This window comes from Oryx dammah, unplaced genomic scaffold (assembly GCF_014754425.2).
Source record: "Oryx dammah isolate SB20612 unplaced genomic scaffold, SCBI_Odam_1.1 HiC_scaffold_14, whole genome shotgun sequence".
NCBI lineage: Eukaryota > Metazoa > Chordata > Mammalia > Artiodactyla > Bovidae > Oryx > Oryx dammah.
This window is the reverse complement of record NW_024070198.1, coordinates 14737276-14756293: the sequence shown is the minus strand read 5'-3', so window position 1 is coordinate 14756293 and position 19018 is coordinate 14737276. Positions and strand designations below refer to the sequence as shown.

General features: G+C 42.7%; 1 non-coding gene across 1 annotated transcript; it reads right to left on the bottom strand.

The window, feature by feature from the left end:
* Window positions 1-9636: 9636 nt before the first annotated feature.
* LOC120874001 lies at window positions 9637-9743 on the bottom strand. The gene has a single exon (XR_005723575.1). It is a non-coding gene; the product is annotated as a U6 spliceosomal RNA (small nuclear RNA).
* Between the last annotated feature and the right edge of the window lie 9275 nt (window positions 9744-19018).

The following is a 19018-nucleotide window of genomic DNA, read 5'->3' as shown; positions in this document are numbered from 1 at the left end:
TAAGGTTCATAACATATTAGTAATTGATCCCTTGGTGAGGTAGGGAGAACTAGAGCACCAAGAACTAGGGCAATAGATTACACCTCCATCGTCCATCCACATCTCCATCTAAAACACAAAGAGTTCAGCCTCTCTCATCTCCTTCTGCAACACCACGACAAACAAGGTCTCCTTCCCTGAAGCCACTACAGTGTGTGGGAATCTCAAGAAGGAGCATTTTCTATTACTTGATTTTACTTTATCTCATTAAATACCTTTAGTATACCCCTTAATGTGTCTATGTATCTTTTGCCTTCTTTTTAAGTGATTTATTGAATTGATTTGTCTTTCTTTTTAATTGAAGTAGAGTTAATTTCCAATGTTATATTAGTTTCAGATGTACAAAATAGTGATTCCATATTTTTATAGATTATGCAGAATACAAAGTTATTACCAAAAGAAAAAGAAGCAGCAGCAGCATTTTCTGCCTGTCCTCTTCTTTATGTACTTCGCGTTACCCCAGTAGTCTGCCAACTCCTGCCTTACTATTACTGATGTATCCCAGTTTCTCCTGGGCAGCCTCCTACACAGTGTGTGTGTGTGTACGCCAAGTCACTTCAGTCATGTTCGACTCTTTGCGACCCCATGGACTATAGCCCACCAGGCTCCTATGTCCATGGGATTCTCCAGGCAAGAATACTGGAGTGGGTTGCCATTTCCTCCTCCAGGGGATCTTCCCAACCCAGGGATCACACTGTGTCTTGCAGAATGAGCAGATGCAAAAGTTGGAGAGAAGGTATATTCCATCTACAAGGGAATGATTAAATAAAGTATAGTACATTCATATCCAGGAGAACAGGTTTTTTGTTGTTTTTATAACTGAGCTCTAGATCCATTTACCTAGAAAGGACCCCAGGGTATATTGTTTCATTTTCTTAAGATAAAAATAAATCAAAGAACAAAACATGTTAGGAGCGCCTTATATAAAACAAAACACACAAAGTATATCATTATGTGTACGTGTATGTACAACTGTATAAACGCATAGCAAAACATTTGAACAGCACCCGCCCAACTAGGAACAGTGATTACCTCTGAAAAAGAAAAAGCAGACTCAGAGAGGGGTTATAGGGGCTTCCACTTTATCTGCCATGTTCACATTCTTTACAACCAAGAACGTATTTACGTATTATATAATGAAAAATAACTTTTTGAAAATCTGAAATTATTATATGAGATTTTTTTTCATCCTGTGAAAGTTTGCTTTAATGCATTAAAGAACTCCTGGAAGGCAGTAGAACTAGTTCCCACTTGGGCATGGGTTTGTTTATCCTGCTTATCTTTAGTTAGAGCCAGCAACGCTAATGATTCTGAACAGCACTGGCCACTCCTTGGCCATCCCAACCCCTCCCACCCACGGCTTCAACTATCACCTCTAAGTGGATGACTCCCAAATGCCTCTTTCTAGACACAGCCGCTCCCACGAGCTACAGTCCTGACTTTCCAACTTCCTGTTGGATACAGCCAACACCCCAAGTACAAAACCAGACTCCTGTCCTCCCTTCTCTCCTTAACTCAATTCTTCTGCCTAACTTCCTCCTTCCTATTAACTGGCACGTCCTTCTTCCCAGGAATTCAGAAAGGAAACTTCCCAGTTATCACCAGCTCTCTTCATCCACACACCCACCTAGTTACTTGTCATATTCTGGTGATTTTTCTAAAAATTTTTTCCCAACCGTTAGCCACTGACACCACCCCCTGGTCAGACCCTTTCCATTCATCATCTGGACTAGTGGAATCTCCTTCTAAATTGTCTCCTTATAAATCAGGAGACTGAGACTGACACTTACACACTACTATATATAAAATAAATAACTAATAAGGACCTACTTATAGCACAGGGAACTCTACCCAATATTCTGTCATGGTCTATATGGGAAAAGAATCTAAAAGGAGTGGACATACGTATAACTGATTCACTTTACTGTATACCTAAAACTAACATAATATTGTAAGTCAATTATACTCCAACAAAAATTTTAAAATAAATAAGCGGTCTCCTTGTCCCTGACTACTTTGATCCATCTGCTAGATGCCCAACTTCCCATTTGGTGAAGGCCTAACATTCCAGACTGTTGAGGTCATTTTGAGCCTCCGTTCCATCACCTATTGTATTAGCTATTTTGCCAACTTTGAGTCATCTGCAAATTTGGAAATAAGGTTTTTTGCCTTCATCCAAGTCTGACAAAAATGTTAAACGAAGTTGAGCCAAAGAAAAGCCTCTGGACTACAGATATCTTTCCAAGGGAACCCAGAACTTATCACTAGAGGAAAGACAGCAACTTAAAAAAAAAATAGTCTGAGACACCTTTCATATACCATCTCATTTAAACCTTGCAACAAATCCTGGTACTGAGTATTGTTATCTTAATTTTACAGGTTTAAAACTGAGGTTGAGAATGGCTAGGTACTTTTGTGAAAAGCTATGACTGAAGTGACTTAGCATAAGCAGCAGCATTAAGTGATAGAGTTTTGATTTTTACAGAAATTTGGGTTGATTGCACAGATTATCATTTTTCTGCCACACAGTTAGAACTTTTCATGGATCCTCCCTTTCTAATAGAAACAGCACACACCTCTTAACCTACTTTAAGGGATTTCATAGTCTAGCTTCAAACCTACCTTTGTAACAGTAAAGACTATACCATGTGTCAAACACATGGTATAATGTGTTATATGCTTTATTTATGCATAATTTATTTATTATGCATATAATAGTTTATATGCTTTATTTCCTTTAATCCATGTCAAACCTATGAGGTAGGTACCACACTTAAGTCCATTTTACTGATTCAGAAGCTGATGCATAGTGAGATTAAAAATAGCTTAATCTGTAAATTAAAAACTAACTCAATTAAAAAAAAAAAAAAGATCTATTAAAGTTACCCAGCTAGTAAACAGCAAAGCTAGATTTGAAAGTAGAGTCTGCCTGACTAGAGAAATACTTAGGAGGTAGAATGGACAGGAAGTTCAATTCACACCGTCAGTCTACATGTATTTATGGAGCACTTTGTCACAGGCTGAATACTGTGCTGGAGCTAGAGATCACAGAAGTGAACCCTGCCCCTGGCTTCAGAAACGCTCAGTCCCTTCAATCCTGTCTGATTCTCTGCGGCCCCATGGACTGTAGCCCACCAGACTCCTCTGTCCATGGGATTCTCCAGGCAAGAATACTGGAGTGGGTTGTCCTCCTCCAGGGGCTTTTCCCCACCCAGGGATCAAACACACATCTCTTACGTCTCCTGCACTGGCATGAGGGTTCTTTACCACTAGTACCACCCGGAAAGACCCTGCCTTCATGGAGCACATGATTTATTGGGAAAGATAGATATGGAAATGGAAGGTAGCAGAGTGTGGTGAATACTGGGAGAGAGAAGCTCAGGAGGTAGGGATGGGTGGGGGGTGTGCTTGGGGAGCTGAAGTTTCCAGCCTTGTTAACTGAATCTATAAAGATTCTATCCATTGTGATGGGGACTGTGGGAGAAATAGGTTTGGGAAAAGACTGAGTTCAATTTGAGACATGGGTTTTGGGGAGATGTCTCACAGGCAGCTGGATTTGCAGGTCTGGAGCTTACAAGTGGGGCATGGATCACAGAAAGATCTGGAATCATTGACGAAACTCATGCAGGTGGATATATTCGAAGGATCCACAACATGTATGTAAGGCAAACAAGGAAAAGGAAGGCCTCAGAGGAGACGTTGCTCACCTGGCCAACTAGCACACTCCTGTGAACCAGACTTCTAAGGATGGCTTTATCTCTTCCCAAGCAGAAACATCTTCCCATCCTTTTCCTCAAGCCAAACCCAGCTTCCTTCAAGCCCTCTCTCTGCTCCAGAAAATTCCAGCCCAGAGCTCCCTCTCCTGGACTCAAGCCATTTAACAGCTGGCCAGGGACTCAGCCATTTCTTGGTAAGGATATAGAAAATTTCAGGTATTTGTGCCCTCTCTCCCTGACTGGACTGAAAGATCTCTGATGGCTAATCCTGGGTATAACATTAGGAATGCAGTCAATACACTCTTTACAGAGCCAATTTAAAAAGCATAATGAAGCAATAGCAGACCATTTATGTGAACTAGTTTCTCCAGATGAACCTGAATGGCTTTCTCAATATAGCAGCAACCACATGCTGGGCACTCTCCCAAGCTTCCACCTGAGCCTCTGCACTGAACAGAGCCGGTCCAGGTGAGCACACCCTGCCTCTCCTTGGTCCTTCTAGTTTATGCCTTAGAATGTCCTTCTTCAGTCCCAGCAGCCCTTGCTTCCAGAACTCTTCCAGTTGAAAAGAAATTTCTTCAGAAGGGAAGAAAGAGGGATGAAGATGTTTTGCTTGGGAAAACATCAAGGAGCAGCAACAGAAGCCTCCTTCCCATAAGTCAAGTCACAGAGTTTAACCAAGCCCCTTAAAACAACATATTGTCTAAAATTAAAAGATGCTTGCTCCTTGGAAGAAAAGCTGTGACAAAAACCTAGACAGCGTACTAAAAAGCAGAGACATTACTCTACCAACAAAAATCCATCTAGTCAAAGATATGGTCTTTCCAGTAGTCATGTATGGATGTGAGAGTTGGACCATAAAGGAGGCAGAGCACCAAAGAATTGATGCTTTGGAAATGTGATGCTGGAGAAGACTCTTGAGTCCCCTGGGCTGCAAAGAGATCAAACCAGTCAACCCTAAAGGAAATCAATCATGGATATCCCTTGGAAGGACTGATGTTGAAGCCAAAGCTCCAGTACTTTGGCCACCTGATGTGAAGAGCTGACTCACTGGAAAAGACCCTGATGCTGGGCAAGATTAAAGGCAGGAGAAGGGGACAATAGAGGATGAGATGATTGGATGGAATCACTGACTCGATGGACACGACTCTGAGCAACCTCCGGGAGATGGTGAAGGACAGGGAGGCCTGGCATGCTGCAGTCCATGAGATTGCGAAGAGTCGGACACGACTGAGCAACTGAACAACAACAACAAACTGTCTACTTTTACAATATAGAAATGATTCCCCATTCATGATGTTTTATAATATCCTTCTGTAAATAAGCTGCTGCTGCTAAGTCACTTCAGTCGTGTCCGACTCTGTGCAACCCCACAGACGGCAGCCCAGCAGGCTCTGCCGTCCCTGAGGTTCTCCAGGCAAGAACACTGGAGTGGGTTGCCATTTTCTTCTCCAATGCATGAAAGTGAAAAGTGAAAGTGAAGTCACTGAGTCGTGTCCAACTCTCAGCGACCCCATGGACTGCAGCCTACCAGGCTCCTCCGTCCATGGAATTTTCCAGGCAAGAGTACTGGAGTGGGGTGCCATTGCCTTCTCCACTATAAATAAGCAAATGTCTGAAATTCTAAGGGGGAGAGTTAGTAACATCTTATTTCATAAATTAAGAGAGCATCAGATTCTCACCCTCATCATCACCTGGCTCAGGTAAGCTCAGGTGGGCAGTAGCCATGGGGGTCTTGCTCACCAGCATCCCCCATCAGCCAGCACAGTGCCTGACACATGGGAGTGACTCGGAAGGACTGTTGAATGGACGAGACAATGTTGAGTGGGTGAGACAATAAGATTGGGAAAAAACAAAACTGTAGAAAAACAAGGAGACAGAGAATGAGGGGCGATATAGAAGCAGGAAGAGTGTGAAGAGGACTGAGTTGAAGAAACAACCAACCACCTTCTTACATCTTAGGCTCAGATTCTCCTCAACTTCTCCACAAAGATATGCACGCGGTAGCTAAATCACTGGGTCAGTTTCTCAGTCCTAAAGCTGTCAAATGCACATTTACAGTACTCACCATTTAATATTTTTGTTTTGTAACCACTTTCTCTCTTCCCTTCTCTATGCCTTAGGAACATTTTATTTTTTAACTTTTCACCTAAATGAAGACTTGACATTGAGTTTGACTCCGACTAGACTCTAAGCCTGTCTTTCAGCTTTGCTGCTTTGCTACTTAAAATCCCGTATCAATTTAGAAAAGGAGACTGAGGTCCCCATTCGATGTCTGGAATCGTTATGAACAGTGCCTAACCCTCTAGTGGTAGTTTCAGTTCTGCCTATTCTATGATGAGTGCAAAAGAGTGTCCCCGTTTAAAAAAAAAAAAAAAAAGACACTGCATTTTCACTTCACAGGAAAGCCCCAGTGAACCAAGCCATTGCCGACACTTCACTGCCCTCACTCTCTCCCACAGCAACAAGGCCTGCAGCTCCTCACCATTTTTGAAGCTGCCCCTGTCACTCTCAGGACAGCACAGGAGGTCTCCAGGAATTCAATCTATGCACACTCAGGGGCAGCACACTAATTTTAATGTCAGTCTTTGACAACCACAGCTAAAAAAAATCTAACAAGAAAAACCCAACAAAGCAAAATCTAAACAAGTCCTAGATGAATCTCTACTTTACAGATAGAATTCATTAACACAATGATAATTAACTGCCACAACAAGACTGAAAACATGGTTTAATGATGAGAAACTTGTTAATAAAACATACCAGTTGGTCAAATGTGAAAAAAAAACACACAGTGATAAATTCAACTCCCTTTCATTAAAAAACAAAACAAAACTATGAATATAAAACTCCTTCCTCAAACTATTTTTAACCAAAAGCAACATCATAATTACTAGTGAACATGAAAAGCATTTCTATTAAAATCAGGAATAAAATTAAAAGGTCTATCATCCTCCCTTTTAGTTATTTATGTTCAAATTTCTGATTTAAAAGAAACAATTATTATTTGTAGACAACACAATTCTCTATCTAGAAAGTTCAGGAAAATCAGCTAAAAAATTAAGCTGATTAAGTAAAAATATAAAACTTTTTTTAAAAATAAGTAAGAAATATACGATTCACTGGAGTAGGAAATGGCAACTCACCCAGAATTCTTGACTAGAAAATTCTATGGACAGAGAAGCCTGGTGGGCTACAGTCCACCAGGTTGCAAGAGGTGGACAGGACTGAGCATGCGTGCATACACGTATGATTTACATGGTGGTTACTACAAACTTCAGTAAGAGATAGAAAAACATCTGAGTAAATTAAGAAACATACCAGTATGGAAAGACTAAATATATAAACCTATTAATTCTTCCTAAATTAATATATAAGTTTGCCTGTATGCTAAGTCGTGTCTGACTCTTTGTGACTCTATGGACCGTAGCCCACCAGGCTCCTCTGTCTATGGGATTCTCCAGGCAAGAATACTGGAGTGGGTTGCCATGCCCTCCTCCAGGGGATCTTTCCGATCCAGGGATTGAACCCGTATCTCTTATGTCTCCTGCATTGACAGGTGGGTTCTTTACTACCAGCACCACCTGGGAAGCCCAATATATAGATTTATTATAATCCTAATCAGAATATGAACAGATATTTAACATTTTGACAAAGTGTTTCAAAACTTAATTTATAAGAATAAGCAAGGAAAATAAGAAAAATTTTAATAACTATAATGAGAATTCAGTGTGTAATTGTTATAAGGCTAAAATATTAAATAACCAAAACAGTGTGGTACTCATTAAAGAATTTACAAATAGATATCTTAGGCCTGAAATTGACTTTAGAATATACCAGAAAAGATTAGGAATAATCTAGGATAATCCAATAGGTATATTATTTGAGGAAATTATATATGAAATATAAATATATATATGAGGAAATAAATATATTATGAAGGAAAATAAAGTATTTAGAAAACAGATAGGTCTTCAACTCATAATATGAACAAAAAAAAAAAACTAATTTCAAATGAAAAGCTGAACGTAAGTAAAAACCTGAAGACCTAAGGGAGAAAAAAAAAACAGTTAATCACAGAAAGGAGTAAAGAGTACAAATTGAAAAGCCATGGAAGTAATCTCCAAGGAGAACAGAGACCTATCTGGCCATATGGAAAATTTTCTGCACATTAAGACACACAATAAACATTTCAAAAATATGATACTTCATAAATATATATACAGAGTATCCCATAGTAGGATAAACGTAATTTGCTTAATTATGATTTATAAAGTTAGGTGAAAAGTTATAAAATGTGAAAACATGATCTCAATTTGGGAAAAAAAGAAAATAAACCCAGAAAGCCATGAACCAAATGTTAGTAAGAGCACTAAATGGTAGAAATGCAGGTGATTTTGGACTTCTTTGCTGTGCCTTTCTCTGTTTCCCAAATTAGCCAAAATTAACTTGCATTGTATTATAATCAGGAAAAAATGCTAGTTGAGAAAAACAGCATCAAATGACAATGATATGTTACAGTCTTAATTCACTGCTGCTGCTGCTGCTGCTAAGTCGCTTCAGTCGTGTCCAACTCTGTGCGACCCCGTAGAGAGCAGCCCACCAGGCTCCCCCGTCCCTGGGATTCTCCAGGCAAGAACACTGGAGTGGGTTGCCATTTTCTTCTCCAATGCATGAAAGTGAAAAGTGAAAGTGAAGTCGCTCAGTTGTGCCCGACTCTAGTGACCCCATAGACTGCAGCCCACCAGGGTCCTCTGTCCATGGGATTAAGACGTCTCAAATAAATGGACAAAGTATGTGATTGATTAATAATTAACCAAGAGAAAGAACACTGATGAAATATCAAAGTTTTTTATCTCTAGTAATCAAAGAAATGTACATTCAAACTAGGAAGTACCAAATCTGGTATCTCTCATTGACATCCCACCGGACAGACTACTCTAGCACATCATTATTTGAAGTGCAAACTGCTGCAACCTTTTTAGAAAGCATTTTGCCAGCATGTATCTGGAGCCTTTAAAAAGCTCTTCACTTTGACCTAGTAATTTCACTTCTAGGACTCTGTGCTAACGAATTAGAGACCTAGGCAATGAAGAGTTACTTAAATAGAAAAAATTGGGGATCAACAACTGAATGTCCAAAAAGAGGGGAATCAGTAAACCCTCCGTGGGACAACATGACAGATGAGATTCAGACACTGAAATCAAGATTTTAAAACATTTAATGGAGTGGAAACATCTTAATGATAGAATGTTAGGCAAAGAGGCAGGATTGAAAATTGTGTATTAGGTATCTATGCTGCCTGCTAAGTTGCTTCAGTCATGTCTGTCTCTTTGCAACCCCAAGGACTGTTGCCTGCCAGGCTCCTCTATCCATGGGATTCTCCAGGCAAGAATACTGGAGTGGGTTGCCATTTCCTTCTCCAATTAGGTATCTCTACTATGGTCTTAATTTTGCTTGAAATAAACAAAAGTTCCAGTTCTACTGCTCCCCAGCCAGGTGCCTTGGTCAGATCTTTGTCTCTGAGAAGACATTTCTCCAACTCTTAAAAGTGAGAGGGGAACATTTGGATTTCTCAATTTTCCCTGTTGCAAGACACAGCATATAATTAAAAAGTAACAAACAAATCATAAATAGATGCATAACATCTGCATTAATAATTAAAACAGAATTTTAGTTGTTAAAATGGCTTTGGATTAAAAATTCTTTTTAATTAATTTTTTATTTAAGTATAGTTGACTTACAATGTTAGTTTCAGATGTACAACATAATGACTCAATATTTTTAGAGATTACATATCATACAAATTTATGATCAAATATCAACTATATTCTCTGGGCTGTACATTACATACCTATGACTTTTTTTAGTACTTTTTTAAAAAAGTATGGACTGCTTCATGAATTTGTGTGTCATCCTTGTGTAGGAGACATGTTGATCTTCTCTGTATCATTCCAATTTTAGTATACGTGCTACCAAAGCTAGCACTGACTTACCATTTTATAACTGCTACTTTGTACCTCTTAACTCCCTTCACCTATTTGCCCTAGCCCATACTCCCCTCCCCTGTGGTAGCCAGTTTGTTCTCTGTATCTGTGAGTCTGTTTCTGTTTTCTTGTATTTGTTGGTTTGTTTTGATTTTTAGATTTCACATATAAGTGAAAACATACAGTGTTTGTCTAAAAATTCTTTATTTTTTTAAACTAATAATCTAAACAAGTGACATACTTGAGATCTTCCTGACTGCTTAGATAGTGACAATTCATCAGAGATAGACCGCGTGGCTAGAAGTAAGCACGCTCTCTGATCCTCTGTAACTAATTTGATCTGGGCTTGCCTGCCTGAGTCAGGAAGACACTTCACCTGTTGTCAGCTATCCCATGACTTGGCATCAGAGAAGTTCTCAGTCAGCAAAGGGTAGTCAAAATCCTAGATCGAAGAGGTGCGCTGGGAGAACCTGCAAGGCTATCTGACTGCTGTTACACTGATGGTGCAGGAAAGTCACTTTTTGGAGTTCTTTTTACAAATTTATGTAGTTTCTATGCATAACTCAAAAAGCTCTTGCTGTCCTCTCTGAGATTCAAATAATAACTGAGCATATTTCTTTCACAACTACAATCCGTCCCACTGTGAATTTTAGGACCCTGCCAGAGGCACGATGAAAGAATAACCTCTGGCACAGTAAACCAAGTTAAGTTAGGGACTAATTAGCCTGCTGAGCGGCAGAGAAGTGAATCTGAATTTACTCAGACCCCAGCAGTTAGCAAAACTGCAGACCCAGTTAGGCTCACGCTTGACTCTGTCATCCAAATTCATTCTGCCTTTGCGGAGAAAAAGGAATACAATCTCAAGCCAAAAGCATTTAACTTCTGTGAATTTTATCCACCTCCCTGAGATGGGCAAACCAGACTATTAGAGAGTGCTTCAATTCCTCCAGGCAAGCGCATCATGGGCAAAAATATGTTCATCAATGAAATCTGAGTTCATGTTGTTAATAATAACAAATGAATTGAAGCTTTCTTTAGAAATGACAGTAACTTGAACTAACTCCAGTGATATCCAAATTAAACTGTGTTATATGATATTTTAATCCCAGATGTGTCTAGTATGCACTTGGTCACATGTGTTTTTCCCAATGATTTTTTTTCCATTCTCTGGATTTTCCATAGTCAGTGATATTATATAGTTTAAACCTAAAATGAAGTCATCAAAACAGAGTCTCTCCTTGCTTCTGCCTCTTCCTTAATTCTGAATGGAGCACCCTTACTGTTTTGGTATCAAAATGTAGTGGTTCCTACAAAGCAATAAAATTCATAAATGCTAACTGCATTTTGTTATAGCTCTGAACTTGTGTGCAAATGTAACCAGCCCTCCTGAAGGAGACGTTCCAGTGTTTTTTGACACGGAGCATATTTCTGTGGGGTTGCCCCACAGCAGATCACTCCACGGAGCCAGCAGCAACACTACCACTATGTAGACAACAGTTTAACCAACAACCCTGCCAGGTCTAGCTGCCCTGTTTGTGATTATTTTATTTTATGCCTTAAGGGGAAAGGGGAAAGGATGCAAGAGTATGAAGTCTGCCTTATAGACCCAATGTCATGGAGAAAAAACAGGGAGAAGACTGGAGCTCCACCCTGTCCCTCTCATCTCAACCCCCACAGCTGGCAGGCAGGAGAGAAAAGAACAAACATCCCGCAGTTTCTCAGAGCTGAAGGGACCCTCTTCCTGGCAGAGGCAGGAAGACCTCAGAAACCTCGGGGAGGGGCAGCTGTGCCCCCATGAGAAGCAGCCTCATGCACCTGAAGTCATCTGTGGTCAGGGACAGTGAACAGTGGCAACTAGGAAAGAGAGGAGTAATGGAAGTAAGACCCCCAGCCGCACCGGGGAGAACACCATGGAGACTCCATCAGAGTGAAAATGGGCCTAAGAGCCAATATTTGTTGAATTCTTATTGTCTATCAGACACTGTTCTAAGCCCTTTACATGAACAGTCTCATTTACTAGGTGTTACTATTTTGTTCATGAACTGTGGCCCTCCAGGTTCCTCTGCCCATAGGATTTCCCAGAATACTGGAATGAGTTGCCATTTCCTTCTCCAGGGGATCGTCCCAACCCAGGGATCGAACCTGAGTCTCCTGCCTTGGCAGGCAGATTCTTTAAGACTGGGCCACCAGCGAGGCCCAGATGCTACTATCTGTCATCCCTCCCATTTAGTGAATGAGGAAGTTTAGGCCCCAGGAGAACAAGTATTTTGCACAAGATCACACAGATTGCACATAAATAGTGGAGTCAGGTAAACAAATCTAAGCAACCTAGCTCCAGATCCTCATCTTGTAAAAGAGTATTAGACAAAACACAGCAGAGTTCTATTTCCTGCAAATCCAAGTCTCTGGGCTAAGGTCATACCTAGTATGCCTTAACGCGGGGTTTAGGTCTTCTCAAACTCCTGTCTCTCTAGCACAGAGGTGCGCTCACCTGCCAAATCTGAGGCAGGGCCTCGCTATATAAATAAAATGAGTAACAGTGGGGCTGTGGGCAACATGGGATGAAGGGTTGAGATCTTCCTCTTCCACCATCTCCTTCAACTGGCAGAGGCTCCAATCCTCCTGTGACACAACTGGAAAACCAGTATCACTCTGAATTATGAGCTTGAGAGGCAAAAGAAGCACAGCTAGAAAGTCAACAACAGGCAACTAACCCAAAGGAAAAGGAGAAACCACCACCACGTACCCCGCAGCAGTCCCAGACGTACCTCACCATCCTGGCTCTGACACGAACCATCTCAAGTTTGAGCATTTGAGGGGCCAGGAAAAGGTGGAATTCAGGGCTGGAGCGGAGAGTCAGGAATAAGGCAAATCCAATAAACAGGCAGAGGTGGGAAGCCGAGCCAACCGGGCGCCGGGGCCAGCGGTCTGTGGTGAGCGAGCGGGGCTGCTGGAGGAACAGAGGTGGGAAGCCGAGAAGGAGGCCAGCACAGGGACTGCTCCCAGAGCCGGCGTCCTCTGGCTTCAAGCTGTCCACACACATTACAAGAGACAGAAAGGGCAAGAACTTACCAAGGGCTTCGATACCCATGTTTCTTTTCTTTTTTTTTTTTCGGTGTGGTGGGGCTATAACACACCCCTTCTCCCCCATTCAGATATTGATTTTTCCTTCCTTACAGTAACATACCACTCAGTGGCTGGCACTGTCAGCCTTAGCAGATACAGAAATGCCTGCTTTGGGGAATCCTAGATAGATGGAATGGGCGGGAGACAGGGAATGAGGGCAGTGGGAGATAGGTCGAAGAAGGAGGGGATATATGAATGCATATATAGCTGACTCACTTCATTGTGCAGCAGAAAACTAACACAACATTATAAAGCAATTATATCCCCAAGAAAGTAAAGAGAGTCCCAGACTGCGGATTTAATCCCAGCCCTACCCCGTGCAAGGGCTTCCCTGACAGCTCACTTGGTAAAGAATCTGTCTGCACTGCAAGAGACCTGGGTTCCATGCCTGGGTCAGGAAAAACCCCTGGAGAAGGAAATGGCAACCCACTCCAGTAACCTTGCCTGGGAAATCCTATGGACAGACGAGCCTGGCGGGCTACAGTCCACGGGGTCACAAGAGTCGCACACGACTTAGTGACTAAACCACCACCCCATACTAGCTGTGTAAACTTGGGTAAGTTACCTATCTTCTCAGTGCCTGAGCATCCCCTTCCAGGATATATAGATAATAAAAGTACCTATCTCAGAAGGTTGTAGTGAGGATGACAGATTAATACACGCAGGGTAGTCAGAACAAGTCCCTAGCAAACTAAATGCTGGCTCTTATTGCTCTCTTACTTGGACAGCTTTCCTTTCCCTCTTGACCGCTTTCTTTTTTCTCTTCTACACTCTTGTTAGTTTCCTATTCCTACTGTGACAAATGGCCTCAAATGTGGTGTAAACAATACAGATTTGTTATCTTCAGCTCTGGAGGCCAGAAGTCTCAGGTGGGTTGGCAGGGCTGTTTTCCTTCTGGAGGCCCAGCATCTCAAGGCAGCCCAAATCCCTTGGCTCCTGACCCCTTTCTTACATTAGCCTGACCTTCTATGAGGGACTCTGTGATCCTCTTGCCTCCCTCTTATAAGAACCCTCTTGACTAGGCTGAGCCCACTCAGGTATTCTAGCATAATCCCCTGATCTCAGAATCTTAAAAAATGTCGGCAAAGTTCCTTTTGTCGTGTTAAGAAACATGTGTACAGGTTATGGGGATTAAGACTTGGACGATTTACGGGATCACTGGCATTATTCAACATACTAGACATATATTTCCTAAGCCTAAAGTTGCAGACTGGCAAGACTTAGGAAGACCCAGAGGGAAAAGACAACAGCATTAGTAGCTAACGTTTTGAACACTGACTATGTGCCTGGCACTATGCAAAGCGCTTAAGGTACATTACCCTACTGAGGTCTCAAATGCATGATGTGTGAGAGTTCAGTTGTATCCAACTCTGTGCGACCCTACTGTAGCCCTCCAGGCTCCTCTGTCCATGGGATTTTCCAGGCAAGAATACTAGAGTGGGTGGGCATGTCCTCCTCCAGAGGATCTTCCCAACCCAGGGATCACACCTGTGTCTCCTGCATCCTCTGCACTGCAGGCAGATTCTCTCCTGCTGAGCCATCACGGAAGCCCTACATCTCTGAGCAACTCCATAAAATTACTGTCTTACAGAAAGGTTAGCTTCTCATCTAAAGCTGTACAGCTAGTAGATGACAAAGCTTATGTAAAACCAGGTAATTTTGATTCTAGAGCCCTTGTATTTGACCAAGAGTGCCTTGCCCCTACACCTTAAGCTATTATAACTGGAGGCAACATGACCACTAGGACGTTGAAATCTCTGCCATGAGAGGTATACATGCACCCAGGACACAGAGAGACAGGGGTCCTGCAGACCCTAGGCTATAAGGTCCACACAGATGGTAGAGCTTCAGAACATTTTCTTACACTCAAAGGAGAAAGCTTGGGGTTACTAAAGAGTTTCTTCAAATGCAGACTTGAACAAAAAAGCCACGAAGGGACCAGCTAAAGAGGGAAAGTGAAAAGTCTGTTCCTGACCCCAGGCCAACCCTGTGATTCTAGTTAACCTCCCCCAAGAAGAGAGAACCTCACAGCCTCTCCGGGAGAGAATTCTAACCAAGTCAGCTTGACTCAGATCCTCCAAAGCCCTACCAGGAAGTTTCAGAGCCCCGGCTGGACACCAGAATGGTCACACCCACAGCACAACAGTCAGTATACACCAGGACCAAACCTTGCCCTACCTTCTGTTCCACAACTGCTAGGAGAACCATGTGCCACAGGTTTCAACAAGGGTCCAGCACTTTTACCAACAGCCACAATGAGCAACTTCTTTTCCTATCAGTTCTTTTCACAGAGAATGGCTCGAAACCAACTGTGATTAGCTAAAGTGGAAAAGGGTAAGCTAAACACTCGCTAAGCATGCCAATTACGTTGGTTTAACTAGCCATAGCATTCCAAAACCTCAGTTGCTAAACAATTTAGCCATAGCCCTATCTGTAATTTTCTAATGAGCCAAGTTCAAGTTATTTGGTTTTACCACACCAAAAAAGAGCCAGTTGTTTGTTTTCGGTGATGAACCTAAGGGTTGATACAGGAAAGCACAGTGGTCAATGGAACAGAGTCTGGAACTAGCCAGCTCTGACTGAATCCTGGCCCTGGCACTTTCTTGCTCTGACTTCATGTATGTTACCTAACCTTTTAGTTCCTTGGTTTTCCTGTCTTCAAAGGGGGCATAAAAATAGAAGTCTATATGTCCTTATACAAAATCAGAAGATTTTTGGCTTTGGTAATGGCAAAACAGTACACATGTCATATATTAAATAATGCTGTAGGTGAGATCTATAGCAAACATGTCCATCATTTCCAAAATAAAAAATGTATATATACTTCTTATCAGGTGAGAAAAATTAAGACCGAAAGAACCTCATGTCATTTCAGACCAAATTTTGTAGCCAAACATGAAAACCAGCTTTGAGAGCTTTTTTTTTTTTTAAATTTTGGAATTGCAGGTAAGGGATAACAGGTCTCTGGCATTTAGCACCTAATGCTGTTGTTAGGATTAAATGAATTGACAAATATAAAGTACTCAGAATGCAGTGTTAGCAACAACAACTGCTACTATTATTTTTATCTAAATAGACTTAGTAGGGGACTATGAATAGGAAATTGTTAATTTATGACTAAATTTGACTTGGAAATTAGTACTTTGGAGATTAATAGTCATTATGAATTTCCCAGGGCAGATATCTAAGATGATGGACATATTATATATCCTCATTCTCCAGGATGGTAGCAACTAGCAACATGTGACAATTAAGTGCTTGAAATGTGACTCATCTCATTTAATTTTAACTTACTCAAAGTTAAATGTAAATAGCCTTATGTGACTTGTAGCTACCCTGACTGGACAGCACAGCTGTAGAGGGCCGGGTTCCAATCTGGCTCATGAAAACCTATATAGACGAATTATAGCACTGCCTTAAAAAACAAACAAACAAACAAAAAACAAGCCCGAGTCCTGCACCCCGGGAGAAGAGAAGAGCATATGATGCTGAAGAGGGTTTTCTTTTCCTTTCTAGACCCTGTAGCTGGCCATTCACAAAGCGCATCTTTGATATCCTCTTCTTCCTTCTCGACTCCCCACTTCCCCATCTCCAGCTCCATGGGAAACCCCACATAATTGGGCCACACGCTTCCCTAAGCCTCCATCAATACCCCTCAGCTTTCTCCAGGAGTACCAGGCTCCCCAGTCACCTGCCCTTGCTTTCCCTAACCAAATTTCCACCTGCTAAGTGCCAACATCTTAACTAAGCATCTAGAGGAAAGCACCCGGATCATACCAGTTCACACTCTAAGCTGTTACTGCTTTTTCTCTCCTCTTCTCTGCTATGCTACTCCTTCTAACTCAAAGCTCTATATTGTTATGCTCCCCCAGACCCCTTCTTCCTTCAAGCACAGTGAGACCACACAGTGAAACAAAGAAAGCAGGAGCCCAGGCTGAAGCAACTGTTATCCTATACAGGCTGATTGCCACCCAGGTGTGGTATGCCAGGGCCTGCCAATACACAGGTGCAGAGCAGCCTCACTCTGTGCAAATATCCCCTCTCGCCCAGGCATGGGAAACATTCCCTGCTTTCTGCTTGAAAAAACAGCAAGCACAATTCTTTTCAACTTTCCATTATTCATTTAAAAATTTTCAGGTAACACATTGTACATTAAATGAATTGTTTAAAGCATACAAGAAAAGCCCAGAGAAGACTGTAACTTAGAACGGTTGCGAATAGCAAAAGAAAACCAACCACCTTCATTGGAATCTAGCTTCACCACAACCCACTGAAGCATGGAATTTTTAATGACACAGGTCAACCTTGGCGCATATCCAAGGAGCTTATTTTACTAGAAGGACTGGAAGACAGTCCCCTCCAGCTCTTACTTGGTCCCTAGGCTTAGACCAAAGATGATTATTATGCATGACTCCTGGCTATAAGGAAAATTTCCCCTGTGGGGTTGTAAGTGGAGGACAATTCAAATGGTAAACACTATGCTCTTCTCCAAAACAGAGATTTGTATTGAAGAACCAAAGCCATAGCACGATTTCCAGAGAGGCTTCTAGGTGCAAGCACTGTGCCAAGAAAGCCACAGTGAAGCCCTTCAGTAGGGAAAATGAAACATCTACATAAAAACTTCTCAAAGAATGCTGAGAGGAGAAAAGCCAGGAAGGTAAAATGCTGCAGGCATCAGAGCCTGAGAAAGTTGACTATTTGGGACTGGGGTATGAGGGAAGGTCTTCCCGCAGCAACAAAACTGGTTAGGATTTAGAGTGATGAAACGGAGCAGAAAGGGCACCCAGGAAGAGCAAAGGATGTTTTAGATGACAGCACCCCAGGTATTCTCCAGAAAGCATCTGTGAAGATATGGCTGGATACAGCATCCAGAGATAGTCAACCACCCCCAGGGCCAACTGGGCCCTCTAAGTGCATCTATGGGGTCACCTAAATCCACCTCCCAAGACAGGCTCTCAAAAATTCTTCCTGGCGGGTTACAGCACCCCAGGCCTTGGCTGTGCCCATTCTGACAGGGACCCCACCCTATCCCTACCAGGAGTTCTTAGCAGAAACACAAGGAAATGCACTAATCTTGCAGGGATCTCAATGACCTAGTGGCAAATTTTGCATGATGCAACCCAAATTAAGAACCATGTGGAAATAAAACTTCTCCACAAGTGACTCCTACTTAATATCTATTGAGGGTGCTCCCTCTTGAAAATGATGCTGCTAAATCTTTGAATGATGGATGATGGATCTCTCCTACATTGAATAATTAGTTGAGTCAGTTGTACCAAGTGTCTCATGACTTAAATACAAGGCAAGGGGGGGGGGGGATCATAAATTTACACTGTGCATTTAACATCAGCCACAATGGAGGACTTTTCCTTCTAGGTTATTCATTATCACAGCACTAGAGGACTTTAACAAAAAAGACGTAGCCATTCTACTGGCCAGTGAAAGTGAGACCCACGTCCAAAATTGTATTTTCTAGGACTTGATGTAGCTAATCTCTCCAGGAACAATCTCTTGAGCACTTTTCCTTGAAATACTGTCGCTAGGGACCGCCTCAGAAAGAGTTTATATTTTTCATCTTTGTGCTGCACACACAAAATGCAGTGGAGACCCAAGGCAAACATCTGAAGGGGCGAAGAAAGCCCTACCAGGGTGTCCTCCAGCCCATGTGAGGCTGGCTCTCGTCCCCTCGGGAGTCGCCTGCCTCAGTTTTCCCCTGGAGATGGGGCGGGAGAGGGACACTCTCACGCCAGGTACAACTGGGTGAGGCTGGGTGCCCTCGGCGGCTCTACTGACTGGTTCAGAGATTACAAGCCCCTCTCTCCCCTTCTCCACGCCTCGGGAACCGAGCTCCAGGGTCTCCTCCTCACCTTTCCTCTGCTGGCCGGGCGCGCCGGCGTCCCCAAGTTGCAGCGTCCTTCTGGAACGTGCCTGTCGCTAACGGCGTCGGGTGTCCCCGCTACTGTGTGTCAGCGGCGGAGCCGATGCCAGGAGCGCGCAGAGCCGGGCAAGTGCCCGGGAGGCACAGCCCGGGAGGCACAGTCGGGGCGCGCCGCCGCCGCCGCCGCTCCCGCTCGGGGGTCTGCCGCCCCCGCCGCCCGTCCGGCCCCGCGCCGCCCGGTGCGCGCCCGCCCGGCGCCGCTACCTCGCACA